Source organism: Gopherus evgoodei, chromosome 4 (genome assembly GCF_007399415.2).
Source record: "Gopherus evgoodei ecotype Sinaloan lineage chromosome 4, rGopEvg1_v1.p, whole genome shotgun sequence".
Taxonomy (NCBI): Eukaryota; Metazoa; Chordata; order Testudines; family Testudinidae; genus Gopherus; species Gopherus evgoodei.
The window spans coordinates 106,906,636-106,916,933 of record NC_044325.1 but is presented as its reverse complement, the minus strand read 5'-3'; the positions used below and the strand labels follow the sequence as shown (position 1 = coordinate 106,916,933).

The 10,298-nt window shown below is 46.1% G+C and overlaps 1 long non-coding RNA gene across 2 annotated transcripts in view; it reads left to right on the top strand.

Moving 5' to 3' along the window:
* Positions 1 to 1,926: 1,926 nt before the first annotated feature.
* Positions 1,927 to 10,298, top strand: part of LOC115651542 — a 41,574-nt gene continuing 33,202 nt past the window's right edge. For both annotated transcript variants that reach the window (XR_004000384.1, XR_004000383.1), the window contains exon 1: positions 1,927 to 2,007. This is a non-coding gene — a long non-coding RNA (uncharacterized LOC115651542). The remainder of the gene's footprint in view (positions 2,008 to 10,298) is intronic.

Below are 10,298 nucleotides of genomic sequence, written 5' to 3'. Positions count from 1 at the left end.
GCGGATCTCTTGAGAGGTTTGCTGCTGTCCCCATTTGGGGTGAGGTCTCCCACCTCCAGACCCGTAGGGACAGTCCTGTCTCACGTGTCCTCTCTGACCGCAGGTGTAGCAAGCCCTTGCCATGGGCCTCCTGGCCCTGGTAGTCTGCAGCCCATGCCCCCCACGGTGTCTTCTAAACTCCCGCCCAAGGAGTGTCCACAAGACCTCTTCCTGCTCCTCCTTCATCAGCTGGTTCACCTGCTCTTGGAGGGCCCATAGCACCTCCAGCAGTCCCTGTAGGTCATCATCCCCCTTCTACTGGGGCACTGAGCCCCTGTACCCAACTAGGGACCACACCTGAGGTCTCTGAGTAGTAAACCCCTGCATACACAGGATCCATCATCCCTTCTTGTCTCTCCACCTCAACATCCAGGCAATAGCTCCACAGTCCTTGCCCTGACCCCTTGTATCAGGGGTGGACCACTATGCCTGCATTCTCTACCATATGTAGACATGTCAGACTCACCCCTGTGGCACCTCCTGCTGGTGACTTCAGGGAATTAGCTCATATTCCAGCCCGGAGTGCCCTCTGCAGGCTGGTGATCCACCTGTCCGCTGCTGGCCCCCCATGTCCCTCTCTGGACCCCAGTGCTGCTTTAACTGGGTCTCCCCACTCCCAGGGGAACCCTCTCCCCACTATCCCCTCTTCACCTCAGTCATGGCTACTGCCAGTCTCTGTTTAGCCCCCATGCCCTGGGGCAGACTGCAGTGTATCAGCCAATCATCATAGGCAACAAGGGGTTTGAACTGGCTGCCTTTACCCACTCTCTAGCTGCCCCTCTGCAAGCCCAGTACCTCAGAGGCCTAGAACCAGCTCTGCAGCCTGGGGAGTTGCTGGCCTATGGCTTCTCAGCTCTTAAGGCCTTTTCCCAGCCCTGCCTTCCTCTAGGTCCCCCTGGATGAGTTCCCAAGCAGCCAGGCCTGTCTCCCTCCCCAGTCAGAGAGAGACTGCCTGCCCTTAGCTTTCCTGGCTTTCTTATTAGGCCTTGTGGCTCAGTTCGGGGCATGGCCCCAGCTGCAGCCACTTCTTCAATCAGCCCAGCCTAAAGGCTGCTTTCTCCAGCCCCAGCCGCTTCCCAGGGCTGTTTTTAACCCCTTCAGGGCAGGAGCAGAGGTCCACCCTGCTACACAAATCAAAGGGGGAAAGTAAATGATAATTTTTGGCTCAGTCCACTTTGTTACTCCTCCTCCAACTCAGTGTTCATTCTTAACCACTACTACTAGCCTTTTACTATTCATTAGAAATGCTACTATTGAATCAATAACCTACGTACTTGGTGATGTGGCTATCCCTACCCAACAAATAAAAGTATCCAGTTAATTCCTCTCCCTTCATCCCCTTCTTCCTCCTGCTGCCTCTGAGCATAACTTACTGGGACATTCCACTCCATATTCCTTATGAAAATATGCATATGATATGAATATGACATAACTGAGATGTACTTTGTGCAAGATGGGTCTTGTAAGGTATCATTGGAAAGGTTATGTATTACTGAATGTGATTATCCAATTTGCATGCCTGTATCATTTCTGTATCTGAAGTTAGGAATATTAACTATGTTTTTGTATTTCAAATATGTTACTTTGGTTGTCAACCCCAACCAGCCCTTCAGGTACAACAATAGAAAAGCCAGCCAGGGCTAATGAACCATTAGCAGAGACAATGGACTGTAAAAGAGCTTAATCTTCCTGTGGATGCTGGAGACAGCCTAAGAGCAATGGCTGCCACAGCCCTGCAGAGACCGGGGTCCAAGTCACTTGATACTGGATACCCCTCCTCCCCTTTTGGAATGCCATTGGTTTTCCACTGGAAGACAAAGGGTTTCTGCCTTACACAAGAGCTGTATAAGGCAGGAGAGTGACATCATCATTGTTCTCTCTCTGCCTCCTCACCCAAAGAGACACTGAAAAAAGATCTGGAAGCAAAAACTGAACTGAGAGGAGAAGGGTTGAACCCAAGCTGGAAGGGTGAGTAATAGCTTGTGAGTAATAATACCTGGGGTCTCAAGAGGGAGACCAGTGCAGCAGCCTTTCAAGATTTTCTATAACCTGCATTCAATGATATCTAGGGTGAGAAATACTATTTGTAACCAATTTCCTTAGTGAAATTAGCTTAGTTTGCATGTTTGGTTTCATTTGCTTAGTAATCTGCTTTGTTCTGCTTGCTACCCCTTTTGCCACTTAAAATCTGCCTTTTGTAGGTGATAAAATTTGTTTTGTTTATTTTATAAACCCAGTTTCTATAATTTCTAATGAGGTTGGGGGGGGGGAGTGGGGAAAACGTTCCCACACAATAAGGGAGGAGACAGATTTCATAATATAATTTTGGGTCTGCATTCTAAGGGAGGTGGACAACTGAGTGCTGAAGCAAGTCCCTTAAACTGAGTCTTCCCAGAGCTGATCTGAAACTGGGTGTGACCCTGTGGTGTGTGAGTGTGTGTGTGTGTGTTAGAGGAGGCTTTAATAGCCTGGCTTAGCAAAACAGATTAAAGGGGGCCCATGCTGGCAGAACAGGTAGACTCAGGGGTATCTCAGCAAATCAGGTGGCTTCCTAAGAGGCATAACCCGTAACAGACCAGTCTTCATCCCCTTTTTCCTGCTGCCTCTGAGCACCTCTTACCACCCCAAAATGTTCTTTTAAGTCGCTTCATCGAGCTCAGTGTTTTTTAAACCCAGTACTGGGTCGTGGAATGAAAGGCACTGGGTCATGGTGGCTCTGGTCAGCACCACCGACCAGGCCATTAAACATCCCATTGGCTAAGGCAGGCTAGTCCCTACCTGTTCTGACAAAGCACTGTGCCCCAGAAGCGGCCAGCAGCAGGTCCGGCTCCTAGGCAGGGGGGCCACGGGGCTCTGTGCACTGCCCCAGCCCTGAGCACTGACTCCGTCAATGGAAGCTGTGCGGACGGTGCATGAGGATGAGAGCCGCACGGAGCCATTTGCGTGCCTACTCCTAGGAGCAGGACCTACTGCTGGCTGCTTCCAGGGCACAGCATGGTCGACCGTGCCAGGACAGACAGGAAACCTGCCTTAGCACTCCCTGCTGTGCCGCTGACCGGGAGGTGGCTGAGGTAAGCTCGCACCCCAATCCCCTGCTTCAGCCCTGAGACCCCCCAAACCCAGAACCCCTTCCTGCACCCCAAACCCCTCATCCCTTGCCCTACCTCAGAACCGTCACTCCCAGCCCAGAGCCCTGCCCCCCTCCTGCACTCCACCCCCTGCCCCAGCCCAGAGCCCACCCAAACCTGGATCCCCCTCCTGCACCTCAAACCCTCATCCCCGGCCCCGACCCTACCCCACTCCAGAGCTAGCACCCCCGGCTCAGAGCCCTGACTCCCTCCTGCACCCCAACTCCCTGCCCCAGCCCAGAGCCCTCTCCCACAACATGAACCATCATTCCTGGCCCCACCTTGCAGCCCTCACCCCCGCACCCCAAACCCCTCATCCCCAGCTCCGTTGGGTGGCAGACATCAACAATTTACCTCAATTGGATCGTGAGAAAAAAAATTTGAAAACCACTGATATACCTACTTTTATCTATCTGTCAGTGCTCTCCACAAAGAGTATGTCTCCCTGGACAAAGCCACTCAGCCGCTAGACTTCTCTCTGTCACACACTAAGAACTTCAAATCTGTAATATTCCTGAAATCTGGACCCCCTCACGTTAGGCATGGTACAAATGCACAGTAAGAGTTAGTCTCAGCCATAAAGAACTTAGTCTAAATGGATGAGACAAAGGGTGACAGAAAGAAAGTCACCTGGAGTCTGTAGTATAGCTGGGAACTGAATCAAGATCTCGTGAGTCACAGTTCAGTGCCTTAGCCACAAGAATACCCTTCTCCTCTGCATTGTGTGCAAAAGAAAACAGCTGTGCCTAGGAGGCTTAAACTAAACCCACATGCGTCAGATGGAAGAATATGGTGGGACTGGAACAGCCGTCAACATGATCATGGGATAATGTAGCTTTGAGGGGGAAAAGAAGGTTGGCTGATGCCATGGGCAGTTCATTTCAGGAGGAAGATCTTAGGTACAGTTTATCAGAGCAACTAAGTGGATTAGTCTTGATCTAGGGTCAGTTCTCTTTTGAAACAATTTTCAAGTGCATAAGGTAGCTAGACTGCTTGTTAGGGGAGAGGCTGAGAGGACTTGAAATGGTTCTTTCTTCAGACTTGTCTGACCCTTTCCAGTGTTGTGGTGACGGGAGAACAGTACTGTTTGGGCTGATTTGTGCTATTTCTGAAGCAGTTCACCCAGCCTCAAAAACTAGGGACGATCGTTGCAAAATCATTGCTTAGTCATTCTTGAACATGTGCTTTATGCTAACTGAAATATAAAATGAGTTTTAACACTTTGCCTTTGAGTCCTACAGGAGACTTAAAATTTACTTGTAGGGGAAGAAGCTTTGATCTGCATATTTTCATAAGTATTCATAAAGAGACAGAAGTAGAAGCTCCTCTTTATTTACCTTTTCATGTCTGCTGGTTTTAAGATGCATTTGAAGCCGAGGAATTGATTGGAAAAAAGGCTTCACTGAAAAGTTCAGAGATGGGCTGGACTGAAATGCCTGGCATCCCTGGAGGCAGCCTGTATTTCCCGAAACACGGCACCTCCCTACACTCAGATGGTGTAATGGACCCATCTGTGGCCATGTATATACAGACACCACAGTTACAGCTTAACTGCACACATGTGCAATAGGAACAGAAGGTATGTGCTTTCTAAGTGCAGGCCTCTAACTACCGCATTTTAAGTACTGGCTAGTTTAAGTACAGGCTTATGGGCTTGATTCTCCAGCATCTCCAGCATCTCTCACTTTGTGCAGTTATTTATACTTGTGCAAAGAAAGCTGCCAAGCTCAAAACATCAATATTTTACATCTACGTTGTGTTCAGTTATCACAGGGATAAATGACTATAGAAGGTGCAAGGCAGTAGAGAATCAAGCCTTTTAAATGTAAATACTATCAAGAATTAGCAGATTCTTCTTTAACATTAAATGTAAATAGCAGAGGCCAGTGACTGGGGAGCAAATGTTCCTGACATAATTAGAGCTATTTGACATTTCAAAAAGAATTGTTAGGTTTTATTTTCCCAAGCAGCTTATACAACTGATCAAAAATATTGTGTAAATTTTTTTAACCATTTTAAAATAGCTTTACTTCTACTTTCCTTTAACTGATAAGAATATTTGATATTTATAATGGTTTCAATAATGTGGTAAGCAGTTTATGGTCCGGTATGGAGACAAGGTCGCTGCCTTGAAGAGCCCTCCAGTGCTAAATAGATGCAATACACATGAAGAATGGAGGAAGGAATGCCACAATGATGTTGATTTCAGTGGGAGCTAGGTGCCTAAATCCTCTGAAGATCTGGGCCAAAGTAACTGAGTTTATTTAGTGCCTAGGTGTGATTTGACTGGAGATGGTAGTGGCCTTGGTTCTTTATGATGGTATGGTGATATCCATCATGTTTTGTTTAGATCTCTGACTGGCTTATGCCATTCTCTACATCAGTTTCAAATATATTATATTACCGCCCACCTGAGGATCTCAGAACTCTGTCACAGAATCCCTGTGTGACCTTGGTCAAGTCACTTAACCACAGTTTCTACCTGTAAAATGGGGATAATAGCACTTCCCTACAGAGGATTGTGAGGATTAATATGTTAATGCATGAGATGCTCAGATTCTACAGTGAAGTGGGTTGTATACAGAGCCATTCTGTTCATAGAGGAGACTGGGACAACTGCCCCAGGCCCTGCACTTTGGGGAACTGACATAACCTTATTCCCAGATTCTGGACTTTAGCGTCCAAAATTTGGGGGTTAGCATGAAAACCTCCAAGCTTAGTTACCAGCTTGGACCTGGTACTGCTGCCACCACCCAAAAAATTAGAGTGTTTTGGGGCACTCTGGTCCCCCTGAAAAACCTTCCCTGGGGACCACAAGACCCAAATCCCTTGAGTCTCACAACAAAGGGAAATAATTCTGATTCCCTTCCCACCTCCAGGTGCTCCTGGAGAGATACACAGACACAAGCTCTGTGAAACTACGCAGAGTGAGTCCCCCTCTCCGTTCCCAATCCTGGAACAAAAGCACTTTCCTCTTCACCCAGAGGAAATGCAAAATCAGGCTAGCAATCCAACACACAGCTTTCCCCTGATTTCTTCCTCCCACCAATTCCCTGGTGAGTACAGACTTAATTTCCCTGAAGTAAAGAAAAACTCCAACAGGTCTTAAAAGAAAACTTTATATAAAAAAGAAAGAAAAAATACAAATGCTCTCTCTGTATTAAGATGATACAACACAGGGTCAATTGCTTAAAAGAATATTGAATAAACAGCCTTATTCAAAAAGAATACAAATCAAAGCACTTCAGCACTTACATTCATGCAAATACCAAAGAAAAGAAACCATAGAACTTACTATCTGATCTCTTTGTCCTTACACTTAGAAAACAGAAGACTAGAAAATAGAACTACTTCTCCAAAGCTCAGAGGAAACAGGCAGACAGACAAAAGACTCCGAGACACACTTCCCTCCACCCAAAGTTGAAAAAATCCAGTTTCCTGATTGGTTCTCTGGTCAGGTGTTTCAGGTGAAAGAGACATTAACCCTTAGCTATCTGTTTATGACAGGAACCCTGAACTTCAAGGGGATGTAGGGGCAGGGAGGGGGCAGGGCATCCTGGGGGGTAGTGGAGGGCCTGGCACCAGCATCAGGAGTCAGGCCTGTGCCCCACACAAACTGGCCTGGGCCCAGGCTCAGTCTCTGTGGCAGCAGCAACGAGCAACTTGGCCCCAGTCTGCTCCACTGTGCTCTGCCGGCTCCTGGTGTTGCCTGCTGCCACAGGGTCCTAGTGCACCTAACCACAAGTGCTAGGGCAGGCTGACCCTGACTCTGCCTTTCCACCTCAGAAGGACCCTTCCCTTTTCCAGAGGGACCCTCCACCAGCACATAGGGGGGCCCCTGGTACAGGTGAGTATCAGCCAGTAGTCTCCCTCGTCCATTGCCCCACACCGCCCCCTTCCACTGCCCTCTCTCCCCTCTCCCAACACTGGGTGGGGTCCTCCAATGCCACCTCCAGGCCAGGGCTAGCCCTTATTACCCCCTGCCTGAGGGTCCTCCTTGCCTTTCAGCTCTTCAGCCTTGGGGTCCCCCTCCCCGCAGTACTAGAACTTGGGGTCCCACAACTCTGCTGTCTCCACTACTACTGGGGTCCTCCATCCATCTGCTTTTCCACCTCCCTCCCGCCGCAGTTCCCAGAGAAAACAGCTTTTAGAGTCCATCCACCATGCTGGAGGGTCCTGGGGTTCCAGCACTGGGGGCCACATAAGTCCTCCAAGAGCCACCCAGTTCCCAAGACATGAGCTCTCAGTGTTGCGAATGTGTAATTACATTTTAAAAAATCCACTGAGAGTAGCAAGACCATATGCAGCTGGGAAGTGAGTTTGCTGCAAGAAAGCCCAGGAAGGAGGATTTCAGAATGTAAGCAGCGTGATCAGTGAGTTATTTTTTAAATATATGAACTTCATTATAATTATAAAAAAGAACTACAATATAATATAATAACATTATAATTATACAGCTGGGTGCTATCAATATTTAAGCTGCAGCCAGCAGCTGCCCTTGAAGTTCACTGTAACCAGATTTCACCTGTATAAAAATGTTAAGGGAGCCTCCATACAGACTGATTTGCTCCAGGTCCCACAGCCCCGCTAGGGACGGCCCTGGTTGTATAAGTACTTTAGGTAAACAGAACTCTGACAGAGCTCCTGTAAGGAGTTAATACCATCCCCATTTTATATATTGGAAGAGCGAGACACTACTCAAGGTCACGGATAGCAAGTTAGTGACATAGCCAAGAAGAGACCCTAGCTCTCTTAACTCCCAGTGCTATGTTTTGTGTTACTAGATGATGCTTTTCAAATACATTCACTTACATTACTTTCCACAGCAGCAGTACGGCAGACATGCTTTTGTTTACTTTTTTGCTTTTTTCTTTTTTGTTTTGTTACTGCCCGAATCAATAAAATGTTTCATTACAATAAAAATAAATGTTTATTATAAGGCAAAGACCAAAGTACACTCTTTAAAAAAACAACAACCCACAGATCCACAGTGAAAAATCTTACTCCCAGGTGCTTTCTTGATGCCAACCATAAAAGCTGGAAAAGTATTCATTATAAACTAGCAGATGTGTCAAGATCAAGGATGGATTCCTGGAGTGAACAGCACAAAAGGCAAAATGAAAGGACCTCCTTTGCTGTTTATAGATAGTTCTAGATATACATAAGTATATGCTGTGTGTGCATGCACATATGTGTGCCTTTGCGTTTGTTATATCATTTTCTGATTGAAAATATTCACAGAAAGGTTCTCTTTGAAATGTGACTATCAAACAAGTTCTTCTTTTCTTCCTGGGGTTCCCAGAAGAAAACAGCATTAGGGAGAATTTGACCAGTCCATCCAGGTTAATGCCTCTTTGAATAGCTGGTCTTTAATCTCCATGGTATACATGACACCTTTGGTTCCCAGTTGTGGCCGATTTCCCGTCTCTGTAGTGTAAGAAACCTGCTGTGTGTGCATGGGGGGGGGAATTTGGAAAATCATCCGTCTGAGAAATTTGGTAGGTGTCTCATCAGTAATCTTCCACTAGACACAGCTGCCTCATTTAGTGGCAAGGGCAACTGGTGCTCAGAGTGAGTCATAGATGTAGGACATTTAATCCCCTCTTCACATCTTCCCCATCCACCATTAACCCTCATCTACTTCAATGGGCAGCACAACACAAGCTCAGGGCCCAAAGGCTTTGCTAGACAGTATCTTCTCACACTGTCTGCTGCTGGTTCCAATAACTCACTGTATGTCCTTGCATAAGTCATGTGATTTCTCTGTGGCTCAGTTTCCCTAGCTTTAACACAGCGATAATAGGGCTGTTCCACAGGTACACTGGAGTAATTCAATTGGCTTCATAGTGTAATTGAGAGTAGAATTTGGGCTTTGATATTTTTAAGCGTTTTGAAGATGCAACATATTATATAAATATTAAATGTTGCTAAGTACTGAATAGATTTTTAAAAGACTCAATTTATTTTTTAAGTAGGCATAGATTTCCAAATTATAGGTGGGATTTAGCTGTGTTAACCATTTATGATTAGTTACCACTGTTTAAAGGGGAAATATGTCCCAGAAGCACAGCAGTCAAAGTTGTCAAAGGAAACAAAGATCACTGTGTCTTCTGCTGCTTCTAACATGGTTCCTAGCAGAAACCCTCACCTTCCCTCTTGGATGTCGGTGAGTGCTATCTATGCAGAGATTTGATTGCAGCAGATCCTAGTACTAAACTAACTAATGCAATAATTCCAGATGCTATTGCCAATGACAACTTAGTTTAAAAACATGAGGCCTGATTTCTTTGTTGCCCTGCCTATTGCAAAGTCATTTTCACAAGTGGGTAGGGTGACCAGATGTTCCGTTTTTAAAGGGACAGTCCCATTTTTCACAGTTGCTATCTGGTAACCCTACAAGTGGGCGTACAACACTTCTGTTCTGAGCTGGTAGCATTTTACATCCACTTCACATCCCAGGGGTTGGGTTAATCAGAGGGCTTGACCCAACTTCTATTGAATTAAATACTAGAGAAACTTTCCGTTGACTTTAGCTGGAGTTACAGCTAACCTGTATATAGTTTTCTTAAGGTTAAACAAATCCTTAGTGTTCCTAATTACAAAGATAATGAAATGATTAGAGAATTTAAATCTTTGTAAAAGACCAGCAGTTGTGCTGCTTGTATGTACTTGTTTTGTTCAGTTTAATAAATTATTATTAATCTACATTTAGGCTCCCTTTTCATACCAACCCTGATATTTATGTTGCTGCATTATAGCTGCAACATATGCCATGTTCCTCTCCAAACATAATATGTTCCTCTCAGTCCACTTCCTAGGGGACATGTGTACGTCTCACAAATATCACCATCTCATCCAGGACCAACTCTTTGATACTGACAGAATCAACTGTCACTTGGGACAGCAGAACTGTCAGTAACTGTGCGTGTGAGAGTAGGCTAGTAGACAAAACATCTATTGATTAAGCTAGTGCAGCAGTGTCTCCACAGCCACAACTGACTGTAATTGACCTCATGTATTTCCAGTCTCCAGGGAGAGACCAAGAGTTGAAAGTGTGGAAGGGGGGCACCCTAGAAATGGTCTCTCAGGTCAAGGCACCAGGCCCTGCCACTGCCCGTGTTGTACCTCTTC